The sequence below is a fragment of the Suricata suricatta genome, chromosome 8 (assembly GCF_006229205.1).
Source record: "Suricata suricatta isolate VVHF042 chromosome 8, meerkat_22Aug2017_6uvM2_HiC, whole genome shotgun sequence".
Taxonomy (NCBI): domain Eukaryota; kingdom Metazoa; phylum Chordata; class Mammalia; order Carnivora; family Herpestidae; genus Suricata; species Suricata suricatta.
The window spans coordinates 57,618,617-57,646,425 of NC_043707.1; the positions used below are offsets into that span (position 1 = coordinate 57,618,617).

Here is a 27,809-nt window from a genome sequence, read left to right on the forward strand (position 1 = left end):
ATGCTCATGGTACTGTTTAATTACAAAGGATGGATCACAAAAATTCCTTTGGATAGTAGACTGAAATCAAATCATCAACTTGCATTTTATATCCATTTCTCTTAAAAAAAAAAACAACAAAAACCAAAAAGCAGAAAACAAAACAAACTTCAAATGTTCCAAACATCAGGCCCAAGTAATTTACTTCAGACTTCTATTTCTCTCCCTGTGGGTTGTTTTCCAGCTCAAGCCTCTGCTCATGTCAGAGGAGAGGTGGGGGGGAATCTTATGGGTAGCTTTAGAGAATAAAACCCTGCTAAATCTGGAATTTTCTCTGCCAGAGCATCTAGAATGACTAATGCCTTCCTAAAAGAGACATCAATGTGGCTAAAGAAATATCTAAAATCTGGGGAACTTGTGGTGTTTGGTGAATATATTTCCAACTATCAAACTATCACACTCCTTTGGGCCTGGAAAATACTTGACATCAATACTCTCCACCTTTCATTATTCTCTGGTAGTGGCATTTGAAAACATCACTTCTTGTTGCTTCCATTCTCTGTAAGGGTTAGGCAGGTGCTAAAGCAGTGTAGGTGCAGAGAGCTTTCTCCTAGATAATAATGCCATCTGTGTGTTCCCATCTACCTTAAGAAACATCATATGGTGGAAGGTCCCACATACTGGGCTGTCCTATAACATTAATGACCCCTGAGATGCTCTACACAAGCCCCCATCCTCCTTCCCTGTATCTTAAAGGTCCTCACTCTCCTAGATGCCAGGAGAGTTGACTGCTAATGTCTCATAGCTGAGCCCCACTCTGGGAATGGAAATTCCCAGAGGAGGGAGTTTCCTCACCAAAGAATATGTTCCTTTCCCAGTTCCAGTGACTGGTTGATCAGGAGTACAAAGCCTTGTCCCCGTGCCTGAGTGTGGGACAATTCTGGGGGAGTTTCCCAGTACCAGACCTCTTCTTAGTCTGGCTTAGACCTCTGCGTACAGTTTCTGCTCAGCCACATTTCTCTCTGCTCATCCTCCTTCCTTGATTCACTCCCAGGTTTCTCTCCTCACGCACTCCTTGGTAAGCCTCCAAATTGTAAGCTCCACCTGGAAGTGTGTTTCCCTGAGAACACTCACCAGGATGGGGCTAAATTTCCTAAACAATAAAGTGAGAGTCTTTGATACAATAATCTTTAAGATACTTCCTGGCTCTAATATGCAACAATTGTAAATTGTAGTTCCTCATTCTCCTCCTAGAGTTATATTTGCTTACTTTAGTCTGCTATGGCTTAATAAATTAATTGTTCATAATCACTATATCGAGTGTCTGCTAAATGAAGAGCATGAGTTTATGTTCACAGGCTTTCAGTTAGCACAGGGGCTACATAGATTTTTTTAATTATTCCAGATTCTGGGCTACATTCTGGGTAATTTGGGCAGTGGACAGTAAATATAATGTAATTGCTGAAAGGTAATTTATTTCGAGGGCACATACTGTGGCACTATTAAGAAACACATATGATTAATAGAAGCATCTATACCAACAGCTTCCTAATTTAGATAAGATAAATGCTTATAAAACTTTTATGGAAATTGGGTTGACAAAGGGGGTAGTATACACAATAGTGTGATTATCCATTAAGTAATAATATTTTAAATTATATAATTTGATATTCCCATAAACTAGGAAAATAAAACCAGAAATAATTAAAACTTATTGATTGAAATGGAATTGTTTCTGATAAATAAGGGCACCTAGAACAAGGATATTTAACAATTAAAACATTCTATTTGTAGACCTTTTTTAATAGAAATTTGTAATATTTTACTGGATCTCCGGAAAGTCGGTGAAAATAGAAAGGACACAGAGCAAGCTTTTAAAATGTAAGAGAGGTTCAAAAGCACATCTAATGGATATTGTAGTTCCACAATATAGATGAAATATACGGCTTCTTAGGAAACCACTTTGCTTAAAGGTTGATGCATCGTTACTATAAATTCCAATTTTAAGATGCATTTAAGGATTCTAGTGAAATTTTACAGATTAGATTCTATTCTTGCAATCATATCGGTGATAGAATAATTCACAAGAACCTTAATGTTAGACCCTACCTTCTACTCTAAATGTTGACACTTCAAAGTCATTTAACTTCTAGAAAAGGCTACTTTCAGAGTAGCTACAGTTCCTGATGCCTTTTATATGGATTTTAAGAATGGTAATATAAATGATACACTGCACCAACCTCCACAGGCTCAGGTGACTGTGCAGATTCTTGTAGCCATCAAAAGTTTTACTTGCTAATATGATACGACCAGAGACTGACAAGTTCCAGGAATAGGAAAAAAATTATAGAAAACTTACTGCTTTTGAAAATGACACTTTCAAATAATCATTCTAGATCAGATAAACTACAGTGACCTTACTAACCATCTGGCAATGGACAAAGTAGACTGGCTCAATTGCAGCCTCTGAGAAATGAGACCAAAATGGCTATGAAGAAGAAACATTTATATTAAAAAAAACTATAAATGACAGTAAATATTTATGTTACTCATGGGACAAAATATTTTAAAGAAGTTTGGATGAATTCTAATCTATTGAACATATATAGGTTCTTTGTGGAAAAATATTTTACTCTCCAATACCCTTTTCACTAAAGTAAAATAACTTACACTGGCCATAGGTATTGTTCATTTATAAACCAACTTAGAACATGGCTGTACTCTGGGACTTACTGTGCTTTGTGGCTTTCTTAATAGCCTCTCAAGTGAAGACTGGTTTCATTTAGTCTGAACATATTTATACTCTCAAAACAGAAACTATAAGAAACTTAAAAGTAAAACTTTATGAGAAACCAAACATAAAAACTCCAATAATCCATTATGTAATCTCAAAATAGGGTCAACCCTCACTTTCCAAAAACTGGACACTAACCTGATAAATGAAAAGACTGATGGTTTTGTTTGCTTTCATTTTGTGTTTTGTCATTCAAAATGGTGATAGCAAATACAGAAAATTACACTGAATTTTAGAATTGGAATTCAAGTTGAAAATGTATTATTTATATTTTAATTCTATTTTTGCCAAATAATATCAAAAATAAAATTAGAAACACTAGACTACTCTATGTAACATAATCATCACTTTGTAATTTTTGTTCAATGAGCAAATTAATCTAATTTATAACAGATAATATTACACAATTCTGACATTTATTAATTAGATGAAACAGTGATATTCTGAGGTTTTTGACTTTAAGGTAATGTAATACCTATATATAAAGGTTATCCTTGTTGGCTGCCTAGGTGGCTCAGTTGGTTGAGCATACGACTCTTGATTTTGGCTCAGGTCATGATCTCACAGCTCATGAGATAGAGCCCTGCATCAGGCTCTGTGCTGACAATCCTGTTGGGATTCATTCTCTCTCTCTCTCTCTCTCTCTCTCTCTGCCCCTCCCCTTCTCATGTTTGCTCTCTCTCTCTCCCTCTCTTTTTCTCTCAAAACAAATAAACAAACTTAAAATAATGTTAAATAAATAAAAGCCATCCTTGTTAAGAAACAAGTTAACTTTTATTTTGAAGACACTGCATTTCCTAGATGGGGAATCCCTCTAGAGATCTCAAAACAAATGTCTTCTATGTCATTTATCCAACCCATAACCTCACTTTCCACCATGATCTTTCCTTAGTTCCAAAAATGTAGGAGATTAAAGCCTTCCTAAATCTTTCAAAACTCATTGCTCTCATCTTTAGAAAGTAGGTGATAATACCTGTGCCAGTTCTCCATTTACTGCCTCTCAGCTCCAAATTCACTCTCAATTGCCTGCTCTGGAAAACTGACATTTAGTCTTTTAAATAATTTTCCTCTGCCACCCATCAGGAAAGAGTGCTGGGGAGAGATTGCAGCAGGAAAGGGTTTGCTCCCTGGTTGTGGTACCGGGGGGGGGGGGGGGGGGGGGGGGGGGAGGTGTCCAGAACCGCACAGAGCGCCCGCCTTGCCAGCAACTCTGGTGCAGGCACTTTGACAGCACTGGCCTTCCGCAGCATGTTGTAGCCAGGAGCATCAAGCTGCTTCCCCAGGCACCCTCCAGCAAGACGCTTTCTCATGAATAGCTCTTGCTAGCATCTCACAGAACACTCTCAACATGTTCCACTGACATGCCACCAGAGCAATCTCTTCGTTATTCAGTCAGCAGACCTTTTACCAAAAAGCTCTGATCTCTGCTTGGTGTCAAGTTTCTTCAGAGGGTGCTCTATCTTAGCCTAAGGAGTAGTGACTGCTCATTATATCTGGTATCCCTATGTTCTACAGGATTCTCTTTATTTTTTACTAGATAATGCCTTGTCATGACAGTTTCCTATTATATTATTTATGTTAAATAGTTATTTAGATGAAATGTAACAGTGCCTCTCTTTGTTCAACCTAACATGTAAATAAGCAAATAGGTTATACCATTTCTTTGGGTCTTAATTTCTTTAAATTTTTTAAAGTTTATTTATTTATTTCTGAGAGAGAAAGAGAGACAGAGAGAGCTAGTGGGGAAGGGGAAAGAGAGAGGGAGAGAGGGACTCCCAGTGAGACTCTGTAGTCAGCACAGAGCCCAACGCAGTGCTCGAACTCACAAACCCTGAGATCATGAACTGAGCTGAAACCAAGTCAAAGACTCAACTAACTGAACCAGCCAGGCACCCCTTAGTCTTCATTTCTTACAAAGGCCCCCATGTTATGTGAGGCTGGTATTAAATAAATGTGTGTGATTTTCTCTGTTGAAAATCTCTGTCTTATGTCAATTTAATTCTTAGGCCCAGTCAAAAACAAAACAAAACAATACAAAAAAACAAACAAAAAAACTCTAATAAGGTAAAGGTAAAACTCTGTCTTCCCCAAGAAAACCAGATGATGCATAATAGGCACCCTACAACTATCTTTTTCCTTTCTGTTCTTAGATTTTCAGTATCATTACATCAACAACATGTTTGTCAGAAAAAAAGTTACTATAGAGATTTTACATTTAAGCAAAAGGCAGAATTTGTCAAAAGGAAGTTAAATTTTCTTTTCTGATATACTGGCATTTCAATTGTAAGGAGAACTCCAAGGTGAAATATATGTGAATAGCTACCATTTAAAAAAAATTAAAGGGAGAATGTGACAACTCATTTTTATAATACTAACCACTTTCTTCCCTTTCTCTATTCATTCATTGCACCTACACTGTTGTAGGTACTAGAAGAATGAGAGTAAAAGGGAACTCTGGGCATTATGACCTTAAAGCAAAGTAAAAGTACAAATGTAATATGATGTAATAATTAGAATGAAAATAAAAGATTCTGAGATAGGGAAACAGAAAAGTCCCAGTCCTGACTCCCTAATATGACAGATAATTGGGGGAGGCAGGGAACAAGTCAAGGTTTGCTCAGAGAAATCTTCCCAGAAAAGATATTTGAAAAAAATTAAATTGGAAATTTGATTTTGGAACAATAAATAATAAATAATCAGCCTAAAAAGCAAATCATTAGGGAGCATGTTATTGACAGAACATAAGTAAAAGCTTAAAGACATTAGAGAAGCACAGAATATTCAGGTACAGTATGCAGTTCTTGAATTGAGTAATTCAAGAAGGGAAGAATGGTGGAAGATGAAGCTATCAAGGTAAGCTTGGTTTCTTATCATTAGCTGACCATGCTGGGTGTCTTAGACATGTTCAGCACGCTTATCATGTCTTGGCAGCAGGCGGCAGTGAAGATATTAGCAGAGACAATGACATGATCAGATTTCGGATTTTAGTTATAGCAGCATACAGAGAAATGATTGGAGGGTGACCCGGAGTAAGTCAAGAGGCAAAGATCAAGATATATTACAAGGGTCTATAATAAAGTAGAGAGGACACAGAGAATGATTAAAGAAATATTTAGGAAATAAAATCAAAGCTCTTGGTAAATAATTTGATGGAGTAATAAGAGAAAAAGGAATGAGTTAGTGGTGTCTCCCAGGGTTCTGGTTTGGGAAATAGGTGAAATGGTATCAACTGGGTTGGGAAACTGTAAAGATGATTTGAAAGAGTGGTGGGAAAAAAAATAATTGGTTCAATATCAAACTGGTAAAGTCTAAGTAAAAGATTTCTTATAATTAGCTGACATTTGAATCATTTAATTTGACATTCAAAAGAATGACTTAGATACATACACAGTACATGCATTAACTTGCCAGCAGTATATTTTATAGGACTCAAGAAAAACTGTGCTCATAAAACTTTAAAAATTGGAGAGGGGGGCTGCATCAGTAGGTTATTGCCACAACAGTGCTGCACTAACAAACTACCAAAAGATTTTAGTGGCATATAAGAACAAACATTTGTTTTTGGCTCCTGCATCTGTTGATGAGCGACGCTTCATGGATTCACTCCAGCATGCAGTTTAGTTCCAGGTCGGCTTTATCTACCTAAGCCTCGTTGGATCAGTGGCTACTCAAGGCAGATGTGCCTCCCAGCAAAAGGCAGGAATGCAAAAACGTAAGCCCCAACATGCAATCACAGGTCAAGTCTCAGCTTATATCACATCTCTTAGCTTTACAATGGCCAAACTAAGTCATACGGCCAAGCTAGAAATCAAAAGCAGAAAGAGACTCTCTGAACGCTATGCTTTCTAGAATGGATGAAACAGATGATTCTTTGCAGGTGATCTCTATTTTATGTGAATCAAACTTTTACTGGGCCTAAGAAGCAAGGTAGTTGAATGAGGGTTTGAAAAGTGTGGTAAAGCCTGAGAAGTAAAAACATTTTGTTCAAGAAATTTTGGAATGACTTCCAGAAAACGTTGGAGGCAGGTTGAAAACTGAGAATTTATTGTTACACTTAATGCAAACATTAAATGGATCCATGAATCCTTCCCTAACATTGGTAAATATTTATAACATTAAATTCTTACTGTTGTTGTTTCCTTGATGACTATTCTTTTAGTACTTTACATACACTAATTTGTATTATTTGTGGTTTGATGTCAATATCCTCCTGTTCTACCTACATTATAGCCCTCTTGATAATGGAGACTGAGTTTTATAGCCACTTGTAACCCCATCAGTAACTTAAGTCTTACTTTTAATGAAGTTTAATGATGTTGATAGTACTGCATTAAAATCATAATGAGACAATGTAAACTGAGTGCTTAAAACAATGTCTGGCACAAAACAGTTGTCATTAATTCTTACTTTTCTTGCGTATTATGTCTATAAATATTAACTTAAGTAATAAATAGGGGAGTTGGGATAAACAACCAAATCAAAGACAATTTGGTTTTCCTATAACTTTCTACTTTCCCATTTTAAGGTGGAAAAATATAGTAATTTAATGCAAAGAATAAAATTGGAAAGAAGAAAAAATAAGTACATTTACATGTATTTGTAAAGTATCTAAAATTATACTGTATATTGTTGAAAGGGCACATAGAAATATTTGGTTTTTTCATTTTAGAAAGAGAGAGAGATTGAGCATGAGTAGGGGAGAGAGGCAGAGGGAGAGGAAGAGGGAGAAGAAATTTTAAGCAGGCTCCATGCTCAGCACAGAGCCCAACAGGGGCCTGGGTGCCATGACCCTGGGATCATGACCTGAGCCAAAATGAAGATTTGGACACTCAACCAACTGAGCCATCCAGGTGCCCCTAGAACATTTTTTTAAGATACCTGAAAACTATTCTAAGAGAGGAAAAGGGATAGAAATACAGCAGGACACAGGAAACTTTAATGGTACCTGTCACACTGTATTTTAAAAAATATTCCCAGAAATACGGAAAATAAGAAAAGCCTTCATATGTTAATATGTGATAGACACATAAGTTTTCACAATATTGTTCTCTCCAATCTTCTAGATGTATTAATTTCAAAAGTGAAGGAAGGTAGTCTAGAACTCTAAAGATACAGGGTTGACTGGGTGGCTCAGCTGGTTAAGCATCCAACTTCAGGTCATGATCTCAGTATTCGTGAGTTTGAATCTCCTGTTGGGCTCCATGCTGACAGCTCAGAACTTGGAAAGGGCTTTGATTTCCATATTTCCCCCTCTCTCTGCCCTTCCCTTGCTCATGCTCTGTCTCTCTCTCAAAAATAGACAAACATACATTAAAAAAAATTAGAACTATAAAGATGTAAGATTTTTAAATGTTTAAATTTTAGAAAAGCAAATGACAAGTAATTTTATCTGTTGTTTAATATGTAAACTACTTTTTTCAGAATTGTTACTATCCAGGCCCTAATGTGAGGATTACAGATGAAAATTTTACTTTCACATAAGTACTGAAGACAAGAATGAAAGCAAACATTGAGAACCGTTTTCAAAATATTTCATTTTTAGTTGGATCAATAGGTGAAATTTTATCAGCTATGATGCTAAAAATAAAGTATTTCCAAATCCTGGAAAATTAAATAATGTACTTTAGATTATATTTATATTATAGTAAAATGCACAGATTTTCATTGCATATTCTGACTAATGAATGCAAGTGGAAAGCTATTGTGTACATTCTTGGCTCTCTGCGTTTTCACATCAACTTTAAAGTCAGCCTTGCATTTTATGTATTATTTTGACATGATTTTAAATTCCTTTTTTAAATTTTACTTTCCAAAATGTGCCCCTTACTATTTAGAATGTAATTCATTTTGCATGTTAACTTTGTATTTCATGACCTTTATAAGTTCACTTATTAGTTGTAGTAGTTCATAGATGCCTTTTAATTAAGTTTATGCATATATCATCTAAGAATAAGGAGCAATTTTATTTATTAAAACTTTTAGTTTTTTGCCATTAGGTAACTTTTATTGTCTTGTTGGACTAGATAAAACTTTCAATATATTGTTAATAGAAATGATGAAAGGTGCAGCTAGGTGGTTCAGTCATTAAGCATCTAACTCTTGACTTCAGCTCAAGTCATGATCTCCAGTTCATGAGTTCAAGCCCACATTGGGCACTGCCCAACAGTTTGGGGCCTGCTTGTGATTCTCTATCCACCCTCCCCCCCCCCGCATCGCCTAAAAATAAATAAATAAACTATTTCAAAAAATGATGAAAGTAAACATCTTTGCTTACTTCTGATCTTGAGGGGAATCTTCAATATTTAACCATTAAATATAATGTTAGCTCTAGGTAATTTGTAGATTGTCTTTACCAGAAAAAGGAAAGAAACTTTATTTACAGTTTACTTATAATTTTTAATGTACATGGTTGTTCCGTCAAATGATTTTCCTTCATTTATTGAGATAATCATGATTTTTCTAATTTATTCTACAAATGTGGTGAATTACACTGGTTACTTTTCTAATAGCAAAGCTATGTCTTTCTGAGATAAACTCTAATTCATTACGATGTGTTATCTTTTTCATATATTACTGATTTTGATATGTTAATATTTTAAGTTTTGCATTTAAGGTCATGAGGGGACACTGGTTTATCATTTTTTAATAATGTTTTCATTGGGTTTTACTGTCAGGGTTTGTTTGTACATAAATTGCGAGGGGTGGACTTTCTTCTACTTTCTGAAATAGTTTATGCAATATTGGTATCATTTCTTCTCAAAGTATTTATTGGAATTCACCCATAAAATCATCTGGATCTTGAGTTTTCTTTCTGGTAAAATTTTGATTATAAATTCAATTTTTTAATATACAAAAGAACATTCACATTTTCCATTTCTTCTGTCTTCTTTCATTCTCATGTTTTTTTCTCAAGGAATTTGTGCACTTTATTAGTATAAAGTAATTCATAATTCTTCACTTTTTTCTTTTAATACCTAGAAGTATTGTTAATTTGTGATTTCTTTCTAATCTAGTATATCAATTCTATTACTTTTATCACATTTATCAATTTTATTATTTTAAAAGAACCAACTTTTGGCTTTGCAAATACTATATGTCTTTATATTTTTATTTCTTCTTAAACCTTTGTTTATTTCCTTCTGTTTCATTATATTTAATTTTCTTTTCAGGTAGAAACATAGATTTAACCATTCATTATTTTTAATATAGTCATTTGAAGCTGTTAAATTCCCTCTAAATGCAGATTTAACTGCATCTATGAATTTTCACATGATATATAATCATTATCAGTAAACTTAAGATATTTTCTATTCATATATTTGCGAGTTCTTCCATCATCCATGGGTTATTTAGAACTATGTTGCTTAATTTCCAAATACTTGTATTCTTACAACCAATTGACTATTAACTTGTAATCTATTTCTGTTGACATTAGGAAATATGCCCTGTGAGATGTCAATCTTTTGAAATTTACTGAATTATATTTTATTACCCAGAATGTGGTTTATCTTAATAAGCATTCCATCTGAAATTGCAAATAATGAATGATATGGAATTTTATAGGTTTTATCTATTATATCAAGGTTATTGATAGTATTATTTAGAAAGCCTATACATTCACTATTGTTTTATCTAATCATTCTATCAATTATGATGACAGTAGTATAAAATTAATCTTTTTCATCTATTATTTTCATTAATTTAACACACTGTCAGTAAGAGATGTGACACAAAATTCGGGCATATTTCTTTTTATAAGATGATGAGACTTGAGCTCCTGCTGTTGAACTCAATAAACTCTTCTTTAAACAAACAACAGGATTTTTTTAAAGTTGTACCTACCTTTCTTTGTAACAAGTCAGTAGATAACTAAATTATATGGGGCATTTTTCTATCCCCAAAGGATAGCAAAAGATTAATGATTGGGAAAAAGTATGCGTGAAGTCCTAAACTTGATGTTTTGCATGTTTCAAGTCACTAGATTCTTTGAATTCCTTTTTCACACATAAGAAAACTGATGATTAGAGATGTTAACCAACCTTTTCTTGGTTATCAGTTAGCAAATTTTAACCAAGGATTAGAAATGCAATCCTTTGAAATTAAAGCATATTTGCCAATAATCCATTCTGGATAATTTTTAATAATGTCACTAGATACAAGCTTTAGCTAGGATAGAACAAGATTACACTTAAGAATTGAGAAGTTAATGTGTGGTGAAAATGAATGGAAGCTTTAGTTGGAAAATGCCAACTTAAATTCCTTCAGTGTCCAAACCAATGTGAGTTTACAGAAATGCAAAAAGTAATTTAAGAATAAGTAAGGAAAATAAGTCTTCCTGTAGCCATTTTACCTTCCATTGGCTGCTGCCCATTCCATTCTTCCCAGAGTTTTTCCAATGGTTATCAGACAGTGCAGGATGGATACAAGAAGTTGCTGAGAAAGCACCTGACAAACTGCCATAAGGGAAGGTTTTAAGAGCGAAGGAAGAAATTCCACCTCTTCTTTGGACAGAATTGTTCCATTTTTAACACTTTTATAAATTCAATGTCCTACTACTTTTTTTGTAAAAAGAGTTGTGGGTCTTAAAAAAAAAAAAGTGAAATCATTGAACAATGGAATCAAGGGAATTTCAAATACTTCAGATCCATTCCTGTACTTGACCTTACTGGCTCAGTGAGCTTTGGGAGATAACCGTGGCTTGAGAGAATGAGGTCAACCAGTGTGCAGTCATTTCATAAAGTACTTCCTATTTTAAGTCATAGAGAAATGTGGCTTGTGAGGTCGGACAATAGGGCTTCAAAGAGCTGTGGTGCCCACAGAAAGTGACTGACTGCTGTGGGAACTAAGATGAGTAGAAGGCTAGGATGTCGGTCCTAAATCAGCCTTTCCAACTACCTCCACAATTTAGAAGAAAAAAAAACAAACAAAAGGAGAGAAGAAACAATAAGAAAATCTCCCATAATGTCATCTTCAAAGGCAGATGACTCTCATTCATGCATGTATTTTTAAAACAGAAAGCTTCCAAAACTATTTATAAAGAAATTATCCCATTATTCATGGGAGAATGTTCATGATACAATCTTACTTATCTTCTCACATCCTAGCAGAAACAGAATTTTCTCAGAAAACATGGCTTTCTATTCATGACCTAAATCATGTTTTTTAATCCAGTTACCTCAGTGTATATAATGAACTTAATGATTGTTATTTACATATTTGAACACACTGTTTTCTTGAAAAAATGTGAATTGAATAGACTATATAATTAATTACTAACAGTAATTAACTTTAAATTTCCATAGTATCTCTATTCTCTAATTGTTTTCTTTAAACTTGACAATTCAAGCCTTCTTTATACTCTGATTAAACTACTGCAAATTCTGTCTCATGCACTTTTCTTAGGGACTCGGGGTTACCTTGGATTATTCAAGGTTATTGTGACTCCTGATTCGGCTCCAGAGACAAGACAGATATTCTTATTCTGTCTGCCTTCCAGAGAGATGATATGAATAAGAGGATACAAGATAAAGAGGTCTCTAGGTTAGTTATGCATCTTTGCTTGGCAAAATTACAGAGCTCTAGAATTATGATAATTTCCTCCTACCTTGATCTCTTTTCTCACTTTCATTATCCTTACTTCCTTTTTACCTATTAATAGCTAGGCATTGCCTTGGAGGCCAAATAACCTGGGAGATTTGTTATGTTATAAAAGTCAGGGAAATGTTGCTTTTTAATCACCTCCCTGTAGTATTTTCCCAGGCACATTGCAAGTAATCATACTTAAAACATATTACTGAAGTAGACAAATTCTGGGTCGGGTAAGAAAAGTGGCATTCCAATAGTTCAGTATAATTCTAGCACAGAGTCAGGATAAAAAATAACTTCCTGAAACCTGTCAAAAGGGAATCTATTACGTTAATGATAGTAGAATTAGATCATATTTAATTTTAGAAATAGCAGCTGTATAAATTTTGGCGTGGTCAAAGAATAAGCTTTGTAAAAAATGATCATTATTTTGTCAATTATTTTAATATTTCTATAATTTGGTAAAATGACTAGTGTACTTATCTCTATGTAATTTGGAGGCAAAAAGAAAGCAAACTGGGGACACCTGGATGTCTCAATCCATTAAGTGTCCTACTCTTAATCTCAGCTCAGGTCTTAGTCTCAGAGTTCAAGCCCTGCATTGGGCTCCACGTTGGGTATGAAGCCTACTCAAAAAATAAATAAATAAATAAAGTGAATAAATATAAATAAATAAATAAATAAATAAAGCAAACCATACTTATGGGGGGACTCCCAGTATACTTAGAGATAAGCATGGAAACAAATGATTGCAAAACAATATAAAAATTGCTGTTGATGGGCAGGCTGCCCCAAAATATGTTGCTTTGGTATATTGATTATTTTGAATTAAAGTTACTTGAGTAACTGGAAGTGGAAGGACACTTTGACACTTTTCTGTTCCTCTGAAAACAGGAAATAAATTTCCCTGGTGAAGGATGCCCTCATTGTCCCTAGAGGGGAGAAATAGGAAATTCAAGGCAGAGAGGGCTGTATAAATAAACCTTAGCACTTCTTATTTGCTACCCCAAGCTCAAACTCCTTTGCCTTGTCAATTCTTCACAAATATACCATTTGTTTGTCTAAAAGGTTTATTTTTTTAAATTTTCTTAAAGTTTTATTTATTTTTGATACAGAGAGAGACAGAGCATGAGAGGGGGAAGGGCAGAGAGAGAAGGAGACACAGAACCAGAAGCAGGCTCCAGGCTCTGAGCTAGCTGTCAGCACAGAGCTTGACGTGGGGCTCCAACCAACGAACATGAGATCTGACCTAAGCCGAAGTCGGAGGCTTAACTGACTGAGCCACCCAGGCGCCCCTAAAAGGTTTAAAAGCTACCTGCTTTGGTCAGTCACTTCTGTGAAGTGAAGCTCATACTTTTATAAGCTCCTGTACATACCAAATTTGTTTTTCTCCTGTTAATCTAAATTGCACAATTATTATACCTGTCAAAAAATCCAGAAAGGGGAAAATGAAAAGTTTTCTGCCCCTATGCTATTTAAAGGTGTGCACATGCTATATTATATGAAGACATAAATCAGTGAAGTCAAGGACTTCCCAGGAGAGGCTGCTTTGAATAGAATTTCAAAAGAGGCATAGGAATTGTGAGCATATGCGAAGTTATGACAATGTAAAAAAATTAGCAAGTTCATGAAACAGATCATAGAGAATGCCAAGAATGAAAGACACGCAGTAAGAGACAGAAGTACAAATTATGGCAAAGCAAGTAAGAACTGTCAAGACATGAGAAAGCAGGAAACATGTGAGGAGGAATCTTGCAAAGAATACAAAGAGGATGGCATTTTACAATAAAATAATTCTGTCATTCAACTGAAAAATAAAAATAGTAACAGGTTTTGGAATGCCAGGGTGGCTCCGTCGGTTATGCATCCAACTTCAGCTAGGTCATGACCTCAGTTCTTGAGTTTGAGCCCCGCACAGGCCTCTCTGCTGTCAGCACAGGGCCTACTTCAGATCCTCTGCCCCCTTCTCTCTCTGTCCCTCCTCTGATCATCCTCTCTCCCTCCGTTCCTCCCTCCTTCTCTCTCTCTCTCTCTTAAAAGAAATGAATAAATATTGAAAAAAATACGAACTGCTTTTCCTGTATGTAAAAAGCCTACCTCAAAGAATGAATGACAAATTCTTTTTTTAATTTTATTTAATGTTTATTTATTTTTGAGAGAGACAGAGACAGAGAGACAGGGTGCAAGTTGTGGGGAGGCAGAGAAAGAGGGAGACCCAGAATCCAAAGCAGGCTCCAGGCTCTGAGCCAACAGCACACAGTCAGAGGTGGGCTTAAACCCTTGATCTAGCAGATCATGAAGAGAGCTAAAATCGGGTGCTTAACAACTGAGCCACCCAGGGTCCCCAAATTTTCACTAAATGTAGCTGAGATGAATCAGTGATTATTTCTTTAGGACAAATTTTAGGAAAAGGAATCGTTGGATACTTAAGCTTTCGAATTTCTGTACTTGCTATCAAACTACTCCACAGAGAGAGGCACAAGTTTAGAGTAAAACTGCTTTTATCACTTACTCTTACTTGTACTTAAAAACCAACGATGATATCATTTAATGGATGCTAAAGCTGCAGGTTAACCTTTAATGAGAAATAGGGTATCTGCAAATTTTCAAATATTTCCCTGAAAATTTATACGTATGATAAGCCAAAAACAGTGATTTTACTATTCCAATAATTGAAGTGAACATCATCAGTAATGAGATAAAACCAGAAGATTCACTAGAAAGAACACAGCCTCACTTTCACGGTGTTCTGGCCAAAATATGAACATATCCTAGTAGAAGCAAGAGGAAACATTAAACTGGTCCAGACTGAGGGACATTCTACAAAACATAATGTCCCTCTAGTAGTGTCCCTTACTAGCCTAGGAGGTTCAAACTGTCAAGATCAAGAGACTATTGAATACTGAAAATGAACCAAGGGTTGAAGGGGGTCGCAGAGGGGGAAGGGAGGTGGTGGTGATGGAGGAGGGCACTTGTGGGGAAGAGCACTGGGTGTTGTATGGAAACCAATTTGGCAATAAACTATTTAAAAAAAGATCAAGAAAGATAAAGAGGTAGGGAAGAGGGAATAGCAGAAGGGAGACAGAAACAATAATAAAGTAAATGGAGCACAACATAAACTGCTAAATATGAGTAAAGGGTATTTAGTAATTTCTTTTACTACTGCAACTTGTCTGAAAACCCAAAATTTTATCAAAATTAAAAATTACAAAAATTGTCAATCATAGGGACAGACGATAACTTTAAAAAAATCTGGTTAAATATGTTGTATAGTGCAGGCAATCTGCAATTTGCAGGATATTGTGAGACTAGAAAATAATTGTGTCAGCTGGAAACATGCAATCTTAAAAATCAATGGTTAAAACTGATTGTTCGTGTTCTTTAAAATTTTTTTCAGAATGTTAAAGTCCTGTAATGTCAATTATAAATGCCTAGGGAAATGACAAAAAGTAAGACTGTTATGTATTTCATAACTGTCATTAAAAGTGTTGGTAACACTAAAAATTAAAGTGATCTCTTCATAAAAAGTCATCAAGATTAATTTGTAGAGTGTTTGCCTTTCTCTGACTTGTCAAATTTTCTTGTTTTCTACATTTGAATCAGCTCCAACTTTATATGTCTTGCATTTTCAATGCCATGAAATATTTCCAAATGTTTCTTAAATGTGAAGTTTTTTGCTGGTGTCACTTCCTCTGGAACATCTTCATCATTTCATCGAGATAACTATCCTCATTTCTATTGATAATTTCATCTCCATTTAGTTTCAATGGTTACATATCTAATCTGGATGGAGGCAATGTCAGCTATTTTTCTCTATAACTCCTTTCTCATTCAATTCAACTTTCACTTCCAGTATTGTTTCTTTGCCCCACTTTCATATTTACTGGCCAATTTCCTATCATTCATTTTTGTAAAAAAAATCATGTGGGTTTGTCACTGGGAGCACCGCTGTTGTGAGCTTTCTGAACTCACTGGTTGAGTGAAAATTCCTGGTGAGAATACGGCAAGTTTGCACAGTCTCTTGCCCCCAGACAGCTACCAAAATCTACCCTCTTGTAAACTTTCATTTCTGCTTGGGCACCAAACCTCAGAGTGCTTTGCTGATTAGTGTCAGGAGCAGCCTGTCCCCCTGCCCTGTTCCTGAGGCATGATGGCACCTGGTCAGGGAAAAGATGAGTAAACTAGATACACCCTAATGCGACTAAGGCAAGCAACATACAATTTTCCTTCTAGCAGAGCAATTAACTGATAACTGACTACTTTCTCAGCCTGGACGCCTTTGCAAAAGTCACTACTGCAATAAAATGTATCAGTCGTCTTTGGGACTGTGAGAGCGGCATTATGTCTCCTGGGAATCCTGTTTTTCTGGGAACTTTCTCTTAGAGTTATAAACAGCCTAATGACCCTTATTCATAAAAAACTGACCTTTACTAAACAATGCTGTTTTTTAACTGAAGCTTTGTAAAAAAAAAAAAAAAAAAAAAAAAAAAACCTGCCCTTCCTATAATAGTAGCATGAGTGCCTGTAGCTAAGTTTTTTTATGACAATCATTACTACTAGAATTGTAACTTCTGCAGAACCTATATCCTGGAAAATTGTAAAAATTATCTATGAGAAATCAATTATTGTTCTTTCTGTTCCTTATACCTTTCATCGCAAATAAAGTAGAGAATCAGACAGAGCAGAGATGCCTGCCTGCTGCTCAGAAAGAAACTTGAGGCTCTCTCTCTCGCCGACTCTGTCCATCCTCCAGAGAGCCCTGAACCTCCTGGAGCCGGACTGCGGCACACCACCACATGTTTTGCTCTGTGTATTTTAACTAAATGAAAGACGCACAATGACCAATCACTGACAGACTTTCAATAGGTTCAGTGATCATGACATGCACCTGCTTGTTACAAATTCTGCACAGAAGAGCTAGTAAAGAAATTTGTACTTTATGCATTTACTCACCATTATTATACACCTGAAGGACTGGTATCATTTAACCAAACAGTAACCAAAATTAGTGCATCTAAGAACCACACAAAACAGACACTGCCTGTACTTTGTCTTCTGAGGTTAATAGCAAAAAGCATCTTTACCTTGACATTAACAAATTCTTAAGTGATAAGAATATTTTAAAAATTCTTTGTTATGATAAGTTTGAATTTTTTACTTACTTTAATGTGGCTACTGTGGGTTTCCAGAAGCTCAAATGTGGATTAGAAAATCAGGGTTTTACTTTTAGCTCTGCCACTAATGTGTCACATGATGATGACAAATCACATAAATTCCCTTGAACTCCTGAATCATCTTTAAAAAGACTGGAGGGGCACCTGGGTGGCTCAGTCGGTTAAGCATCCAACTTCAGCACAGGTCATGATCTCACGGTTTGTGGGTTAGAGTCCCGCATTAGGCTCTGTGCTAGCTTAGAGCCTGGAGCCTGCTTCAGATTCTGTGTCTCCCTCTCTCTCTACTCCTCCCCTGCTCGTGCTCTGTCTCTATTTCTCAAAAATAAACATTAAAAACTTTTTAAAATATAAAATAAAATAAAAGAAGATTGGAATACTTTTTTTTTTCCTCGAACAGTTTCATCTTACGCCTACTGCCCTGGCATTGTTATTTATAGCTACCCTTCCCCTCTCAAAATTGTCCCAATTCTTTGTGTCAAAAATTTTGTCTGCACTTTAAACTAGAAATATCATTTCTGACATAGTAGCATTGGTATTGGCAATGTTATAATTGTTATTGACAATTATAAGAACATCTAATTTGCTAATTAAAAAACAAAAACAACTTCAAAGATGACCTTTAAATATATTCCATGTTGTGGAACTCTATTCCTTACATTTTCTGTGTCTTGTACATTTTTGCATGTCATATCAAGTTCTGATAAAGGTTTCAACCTTTAATCACTTCTCAGTCCAAACTCATTTTTATCACTGAAAAGGGTCCAGTAATTGGTTTGCTATCACTAAGCATATTATATGAACAGTGACCTGTCCTATGCCAGCAAGCAGTAAAATGCCATATCCAAAACTGATCTGAGAATTCTGTACCTTCCTGGTTGTCCCTTTGACAGGTTGAATCCAGAAAGATGATGATACAGGTTTACAGACTGAATTATATATTTAAAAAATATATATTTAGACATTTTAATGTGGTTCAAAACAATGGAAAAATAAAGTTTACATGAAAGAGGTTTAATTTTGACACATAAGAACTCCTCTTGCGATTTCATTATAATTATCCCCAACATTTACTTCCAGCAATAGCACTGATAGAGATACTAATAATCTTCCTACAGATCTTTTTCAGTTTCCAAATGTGAATATTGAACACAAACATCCTTAATTATATCTTAATGTTCATTCCAAGCTACATTCAAGCAGAAAAATGTTGTATGTAATTTGATGACAATAAATCATGAATTTAGGCAAGATAGACATTAGGCTTTCTTTACTTAAATCCTGAAAAGAAATATCAAAATGTTTTATCTGAATGTTATTTCATAACTAGTGTTTGACATATTTGATACCACACAAACCTTTGACCTTTCTAATCAAATGCAAATTTTTTAAAATTTGGGGGTGAAGAGCAATGTTGATGACATATTTTCCTTTATAAATTTTATCTCTTGACAAAGTTTTTTTTGTGCCTTTTCATGAAATTATTTAGTGGATGATTTAAAATGTTTAAGTCCTACTTAATTTCATACTGAAAAATGTTATTTTATTTAGGGCCCCTGGTTGGCTTAGTCAGTTAAGCATCCAACTCCTGATTCCAGATTAGGTCAGGATCTCACAGTTCATGAGTCCCAGGTAGGGCTCTATGCTGAAAATGCAGTCTGTTTAGGATTATCTTTCTCCCTCTTGCTCTGTCCCTTCCCCTTCCCCACACACTTTCTCTCTCTCTCTCAAAATAAATAAAAATTTTTTAAAATGTTAATTGATTTAAAGCTATATGGACATTAATATATCCTGGAACTCCCAGGTGACATACACAACATAATACATGACACTGCAATTTAATCCCATATAACTAAATTCTAGGACAAGATTTTGGGGTACAGTATACAAATTATATAATACAGACCTATGCAGAGTAATTATGTATGAATGTATGTTTGTCTGTTGGTTTATCTGATAATCGTGATTTACTTCAGAGATATCCTTTAGAATCCTGTTTTGGCCAAACTTCTTTAATGGAGCATATATACTTAAATGTAATAGATTATAAATCTCTGTTAATCTTTAACTATTTAGTCAGCCATTTTAAGACATGCTTATCCTTAAATATTTGATTTGATCTCAATTACAGTATTTTGCTATTTTTAACCATTGGATGTTGCAGACAAGAACACTGAACATTTATGTTGCCTGGCCTGGTGAAACCAAGTTACTTTTCGCTGAGTCTCATATTCCGAGTGTAAAACAGAGGTATCAGATTACAGTATTTCTAAGGTTCCCATTCTAGATATCTCAACAGATACCTGACTTTACATATACTGTCATCTTTTCTTAAAATAAAACTGCCTCTGATTCTCAAAACCTGCCATTTAAGCCAGAGTGCTGAACTCTTAAAAGAGCAGTATTCATTTCTACTTTTATGCACCCCATCACCCAGCAACAATACTCTGCCTACTCCATTTATAAACCTTGCCTATCTTTCAAATTCACTTCAAGCTTCATGTCTTCCTTGAAGCTTTTATTGAATTTGTGATATTTCTTTTGTGGTGTTATATTATTTAACTTTCTAAGTTCTTTAAAACACTGACTGTATACTGTACTTTTTAAAATACACATAATATCTGGTAGGGTCTGATGTGTATAATAGATACTCCTAAGTATAAAGAAATATGGAGAAAACCTAATACAATGACAGTTCTAATACGGCTCAGGAATGCTAGATGCAGTGATAGAAACTTGCTTGAAGTCACTAATTATGTTACTTTTTAAACAATTATGTTTACTCTAAAAACGAATAGACTAAATAATATAACGTTAATTATTTGAGATCCCTGAACTGTTTAATTCCCCATATCCCATATCCACAATTGTTTAGAGAGTCAAGTTTGCCCTTTTCACTCATCTGTTCTTACTCGGCCAAATACTTGCAATTGCAGAGCCGAGAGTCTATAATGTTCCCAGAAGGAAATCTCAATGAGGAAATGAACAAATCAAGGTTCTCTTTATACCGTCTTGGCCAATGCTGATTACTTGTTTGAAATATGCTTTCTGACCTTCTTGATTAGAGTCAATGATTGTTTTCAGAAGAGGTAATTGAGTCTAGTCTGTGCAATAGCCTAGAATTCAACAGCTGAACATTTTGTAACCAAAAGCAATAAAAATACAAATGTTCAAACATTTCCTGTATATCTGTATCACAGGTAGAGCTTCCACAGATTGTTTTTATTGTTCTGTAATTTTCCAGAGATTCGAGGCCCCAGGTTCTGAAAATCTTTTTTCCCCCCACTTAGGAATATATTGATTTTCTTTTGAGGAGACTTTGGATATCAATTTCTTGTTAAGGACCCTGAAACTAGACCTGGATATTTCATGGAAGCAAGAAGCAGAAAGACCACAGTGAAGAAAACAGATGACTTTTCCTAAATTCTGTCTTATAATGTTCCAGCAGGTGGACAGAGTACAGTGACAACAATGTAAGGAGAAGATATTAAGAAATCAAGGCACGGATATATGTCTTGAAAGTCTGTCCATAAATGGCATGAAGGAAAATGAAGGACCTAATATTTATTGAGCATATATCATGTACCAGATGCTATGCCACGTTCTCTAAATTTATAACAATGTGAAATAGATATTACTGTCAAGTTTTAGGTAAAGGAAGTAACCCTGGAGAGGATGAGTGACTAACTCAACATCCCACCAGTGGGAATCATACACGGGATTTTTAAAAAAGTCAGTGTGGTTTCAGAGCACTGGCCATTCCATCCCTCCACACAGCCTGCATGTCTATTATGCTAGTGTTCAAGGAAAGGCTTTCCACTACTGGGTGTGATACAGGCAGCGGGAAAAAGAGATTTAGTGACTAAAGAAGTTATAGGAGCTATAATTCTTTATTGTAGCATAAGCCCAGAGAAATCCAGTTGAATGAAATTTTGCCCTGATTTTTATTTTATTCATTTATGAATTTCTGACATTTTTTGTCTAATCACACACATATATATGCATTCCTGCTAATACACACACACACACACACACACACACACCTGTGTATATGTATTCCTATAAATCCTGAAATATAGAGCAGTAGGAAGTGGTCTCTGCTTATTGAGTTGACACAAATTTTTTTGGTTGCCTTAATAATCCTGTTTGAGCAACCCACCAATCATCTCTGTATTAACCAAGAACTGAAATAAAGGAGGCATCTACAATTTTTAAGCAGAAATATGTGACTTTTATACAGAAATATAGTACAAAATACTATACTTAATTAGATGAGAAAACTCCACATGTTCCAAAAAATGTGAATAATTTATCTGAAACTTTAAAAATGAACCACTGTAATTGAGGCTGAAATGAAACACAAAGAACATAATCTCCTGCATTGTTTAACCATTTCATCTTAATTACAACTAGGACAGCTACAAGAAAAGAACTAATTTTACCTGATAAAATAAGATCTAAAGAGATTCCAAGATTTGTTTTTTAAGAGGATGAAAAATCACGTAATGAATAACTAGCTCCATAGTTTTCATTAGACATATACTGACAGGAGCTCCGAGGGCCCGGTTGAAATTTTGGGAAATTTATTGTTCTACCTTTTTTCTATAAATAGAGATTCTGAAATACAGCAGTGTGTAATATAAGAAAATGAATCCTCATTCTTGTGTAATTAAGAGAATCTGGGGAAGAATAGTAAATCTAGAGCTGCTCTGGGTTACAAACACATTCACTGTCTCAGACAATGTGTTTAATACACTGGGTCACAGATGATTCCCTTCCACAGATCAGTCCCCGAGACAGGACTATACTAGCCAGGAATGGGGGCTTCTAGAAGCTATAGAGAGGACTCAGCCATATCTCCAGGGCTTCAGGAACTGTGGGGACAGGTCATCAAGAGGACATGACTGCCAAGTGATACAGACCTTCCTCACGGCTTCCCCTGTTTGGAAAAAGGGGTCCACTTCCTTTCCTGCTCTCAGAAGCCCCAAGGACACAGCCCTGAGAGAGTGATCACGGTGTGGACACCATATAGATGGTGTACATAACTAAACCCAGTTAAGGCATTCATAGACACTTTTAAGATTTGTCAGGGGCACCCGAGTGGCTCAGTCATTTAAGCATCCTGCTTCAGCTCACGTCATGATCTCAAGGTCTGTGAGTTCTGAGCCCCACATCAGACTCTCTGCTTGACAGTTCAGAGCCTGGAGACTGCTTCTGATTCTGTGTCTCCCTCTCTCTCTGCCCCTCTCCTGCTTGCATTCTGTCTCTATCTCAAAAATAAATAAACATTAAAATAATAAAAAAAAAAAAAGATTTGTCAGGCAGAGGCAGAGATCTATGTACCTTGTGGCTGCTGAAGACAAGCCTTATAGGCAATCTCCCTTACTTATTAAAGTTGCCATTGACCACTCTGGAGTGGCTGGGCTCTTTCTTTGGTCTCTCCCTGAACCTCCACATGGGGAGGCTGGTTTCAGATTATGCCTCAGAAGCTCCCAAGGAGGTTGTAAACCAATGGGAAAAAACAATTAATACCAAGAAAGAATGCCCATATCTATAACAACCAACTAAATAAAAAAAAGTTTAAGAATAAAAACTGTATGACCATAGTTTCCCCCAATAAAATAATATGTACAATGAAAATAAAAGACTACATAGAGTTTGTATTATAATTTCTGAGGGTAATAAAAACAATGAAGACAACAGTAGTTATAATTTATTGTGTGTCTATTATATGCAGGTAAATGAAATATTTTTAAATGTTTTCTTTAGCACAAGTAAATATTTTCTTATGCTTTTATTTATTTTATTTGAGAGAGAGAAAGAATGAGGGAGGAGCAAAGGGAGAGAAAGAGGGGAAGAGGGAGAGAAAGACAGGGAGGGAGGAGAGAGAGGAGGAGAGGGAGGAAGAAAGGGAGGGAGAGAGGAAGGGAGGGGGAAGGGGGAGAGAGAGTGTGAGCATGCTAACGTGACTGAGAGTGCGAAGGAAGGAGGGAGGGAGAGGGAGAGAGAGAAAATATTTTAAGCAGCTTCCATGCTCATCAGCGCCCAGTATAGGGCTGGATCCCAGGATCCTGGGATCAGCACCTGACCCAAAACCAAGAGTGGGATGGTCAGCCTACTGAGTCACCCAGCTGCCCCAATTACCATTTTAAAGATGAGGACAATGAGACTCAAAGAGACTGTGAATTGCTGAAAGCATAAAAAACACAATTAGAAATTTAATCGTGATCTCACTTCAAATACCATGTTTATGTGTCATTCTGTGGCAGAAGTCAAGGAACAACTATGAGAAAATTTTAAGTTTTTTAACACCTTCAAATTTCTATTTTTGTAAATCTTTTCCAAAGTAATAATAGGCAACATAGCTACTGCAGTTTTCTATTGCAGCTGTAATAAATCACCGCAAATTCATATATAGTTATTATCTTATAATTAAATGCATCAGAAGTTTGACATAGGTTTCACTGAGCTAAACAAAATCAAGTTGTCAGTCAGTTTCCACACACTGTTTTAACATGGATCAATTTATTTAGTCCATGCCACAAAAACAAGAGGCTAACAGTTTCCTGTTGTCTATTTCAGAGAAAAGAAAGCCCAAAGAAAATGTGTTTAACCTTTTTAAGGTCATGCAGTTAGTATGTTACAGCCAAGATAATAGCACTTAGCAACGAAATAATAGAAAGGAGGACCAGTTTCTGTTCTAATTTTCTGGCATTAAAAAAAAAAGAAGTTACTAAGAAAATATATTTGACTTGACTTCATAGTTGAGAAGAGAGAAACTCAAGAAGGAAAAAATGACTTGTTTCACACTGGAAAGAAGAAAACAGTAAGTTGAATCTCTATGGTCAATGAAACTTAAAAGCAACTATTTTAGAAGCAACAAATTGATCTAGGAGATAAGACCTGGCTACCTGCTGCCAGATTTCTTGAATAAAGAACACTGGCAGTTTTTATATTCACTCTACTACTCACTCCACATTTTCTACTATTGAAATGAGAGTTCTACCCAACTACTAGAAAACTACCCCTGCCTCTCTTTCTGACATATCCCCTACAACAGGATTCTATGATCAGTGGTCATCTGATTTACTTGATGATATCAACTTTGTTTGCCTACCTCCATTTGCTCACACTGCATAGAGCAGGGTCTCCCCGTAAGGAGGGTCATTTGTTCCTCCATCCCAGACCACTGAGCAAGATAAACATGCATCATGAATAGGGTTGAATTTAGACTCATCTCCACCCCCTCTTTACATATATGCTTCCCTAAAAGCACGGATTCTTGATTTTTTAAAATTAACAATTGCAAATTAAGCAAACAGGGGAATCTTTTCCCTCAAAGATATTCATAAAAATGTTGAAAATGAAGGCTCACCACAAACTTCCTTTATTAACCCATCATATAACTTGGTTATATTTGACAAAATGCAAAGATATTAAACAATTCTCAATACAAGTCATAAATATTTACCATGAGAAGAAAAATTCATCTCTATTTCAATGAATAACCAAATTATAAAAAACTATACTGTCTCCTACATTTATCACTTAATTAAGCATATATTACTCTATTTTTTTCTATTCTGAAGATAAATTGTGTTGCTTTGAAATATAAGGGAATATATATATACATATATATATATGAATATATATGTATATATATATTCGTGTATATATATATATATATATAAAGGATCTTCCTATATTCTCTGAAAGAAGAGGGTAGACCCTGTAGTCAGACTTCCATGCTTCAAATCTGATTTCTGCCACCAACAAGCTGTATAACTTTGGACCAGCTCCCTAAATGCTCTGTGCTTTAGCTCTCTTCTCCATAAAAATGAGAATAGTTATGCAACACATCCCAAGGTGTTGTTGAGAATTGAGAGATGTTATATAATGCTTTATATGAAAATGAATCATGGACCTCACCTCAAGCCATTTTCCGTTTCATTTTTACTGAAGCACAGGGTTTTTAAACCTCCTTTTACACATTGGCGTTTTTATATAATAAATTTGTCTTTGTGTTGTTGTGTGTTGACTTCCCACACAAATGATAGTCATAAAGTAGTTTGAAATAATTCTACACTATCATACATTTTTCTAAGACTTTCTCAACTTTGTGGCTGGCTTTAACATTGACCAGATTAGAGAGCTAATAAAAAAAATCCCTTTTTATTCATCATCAATATTATAATTTGTATAATCAGAATTGCATTTTATAATATTGCTTCTCATGTTCAATGCAATAGTTCTATTCAGAGCTCACTGACTTCTCAGTAGCAATCTAAACAAAATCTATGGCTTGGCATCAATAAGCCTATTTTCTCAGCCTAAATGAACTCATCTATTTCTCTTACATTGATTTTGATTAGGATTAAAGCTTCAAATACAATCTATCACTTAAAATAATCACATTGTATATATTTTTATAAGTCAAGATTTTGTAAATACCAGACTTTCTTTAAAAACTACTTTTAAAGGTAAGGTTTGGTATTTTCACCCCTATAATCAACCTCTTGAAAATATAAGAAAATATAGTATAAGTAAAAATAAATTAATAATAATATAAAATAGCAAGAAAGGATGGCTTTAAGTGAATTTCATTTTGATTAATTCCACAAATAGAGAAAGCAGAATGGGTGAAATTGATGGAAGAATAAATGCATAGAAATCTAAAGCCTAAAACGCACATAAGAGAAAACTACTACAAAGGTTAAGAGCAGGTCCAGAAAAAACTCAAATTCAGACTCATCCCAACATGATGCCAAATAGCTGATGAGAGAGCGTTTTGCCCAAATAAACAATGCCACAAATAATATCTTTAACAAATGAAATATCCTCTGGGAAGGAATCTAGTTGGAATGCTAGGGTTGGAGAGAACAGCACAGCATTTCTTCTGAGAGTCCACAATGACATCTATAAAGGAAAAATCGAAAGGGACCAACTGACTCTTTCCAGTCTAGTATGAGAGTTTCCCAGAGCCACTCTCCATTTTCAGTCAAGACTTTATATCTATACTATTCTGCTCTATTCAATGTCACCTATGACCTCCACATTATCAAATCTAATATTCAACTATTCATATTCACAGCATTATTTGAATAAATTAATCATAATCACTGCCTCCTGTTGGAAACATTTCCTTCACTTGACTTCTAAGATATTAAACTTTCCTGCTTTTCCTACTTCTATACTGCTCCCTTCTTGAACCTATTCCTTTCTACAACTACAATCATTTGCTAGGTGAATAAGTCCATCTCACAACTTTAAATACTAACTAATGATAATTACTTCCAGATCTATATCCACAAGAGAATTTCACCTTAAATTCTAGACTTGTATCTCTGACAGCCTACAGGAAAACTCAACTTAGATGTCTAGTAGACATCAAACTTATGACATGCAAAACCAAAATGTTAATCATTCCTCAGAAACCTGTTCCTACTTGAGTGTTTCCAACTGTAGTAAACAGTTCCAACTTTAGCATAAATTGCTTCAGCAGGTGACTTGGAATTGTCATTAGTGCATCTTTCATGCTCCCATTCAATCAGTTACAGAGTCCTCTTATCTTTATCCATATCTGACTACTCAAAGTTGACATTTTCTACTGTTCTGCTACCACTATTTAATACATGCAAATAAATAACTCACAAGTATCAATATATATTAAAAAGCATATAATATTTGACAATATAAGATAAATATAAAAAACACTAGCACAATAAAACAAATGTAAAATCAGACATCAGTATTCAAGAGGATGATTAGAAAAAATTGAAAAAAATAAAATGAAAGTTTATTTCATAACAAAATTTAACTCTGTAAAGTTTTGATCAATGCAATTTTTGAACTTCTTTTTAATATACATTTTCAATCAATCACAATATTGAATACAAATATTTAGAAGTTGATTTTAATGCTATATGCTTAGAATGCTTTATATTAATACTTGTAGATCAATTTTTTTTAAACTTCTGAAACCAAGGTTGACTATACAATTGAATACGTAGTTGAACCAAATGATTTAATCACAGTTTACTTAACCATTTTCCATACAGGAAAATTTGTCTCTGTTTTCTACCCTGGGACAAAGAGTGATAGAAGTTATCTGAGTGTACTCATCATCTCGCCTATAAGAATTTCTCTCATAATCAACCAGACTTTCTGTGTCACAGAATATTTAAGCTTCAATTTAACTAGATGTGATCCAATTAATTTAAGTGGTTGTGCCGATTCTCACTCTAGCACTGCTTTGGAGTTCCTGTTCACACATGCAAGCC

At 35.1% G+C, this 27,809-nt stretch overlaps 2 long non-coding RNA genes across 2 annotated transcripts; both read left to right on the top strand.

The window, feature by feature from the left end:
• The first annotated feature begins 5,376 nt into the window (after positions 1 to 5,376).
• On the top strand, positions 5,377 to 21,072 carry LOC115299824. Its single transcript, XR_003912354.1, has 4 exons — positions 5,377 to 5,626; positions 12,176 to 12,313; positions 19,661 to 19,779; positions 20,820 to 21,072. It is a non-coding gene; the product is annotated as an uncharacterized LOC115299824 (long non-coding RNA).
• On the top strand, positions 6,404 to 8,387 carry LOC115299825. Its single transcript, XR_003912355.1, has 2 exons — positions 6,404 to 6,485; positions 8,195 to 8,387. It is a non-coding gene; the product is annotated as an uncharacterized LOC115299825 (long non-coding RNA).
• Positions 21,073 to 27,809: the final 6,737 nt, after the last annotated feature.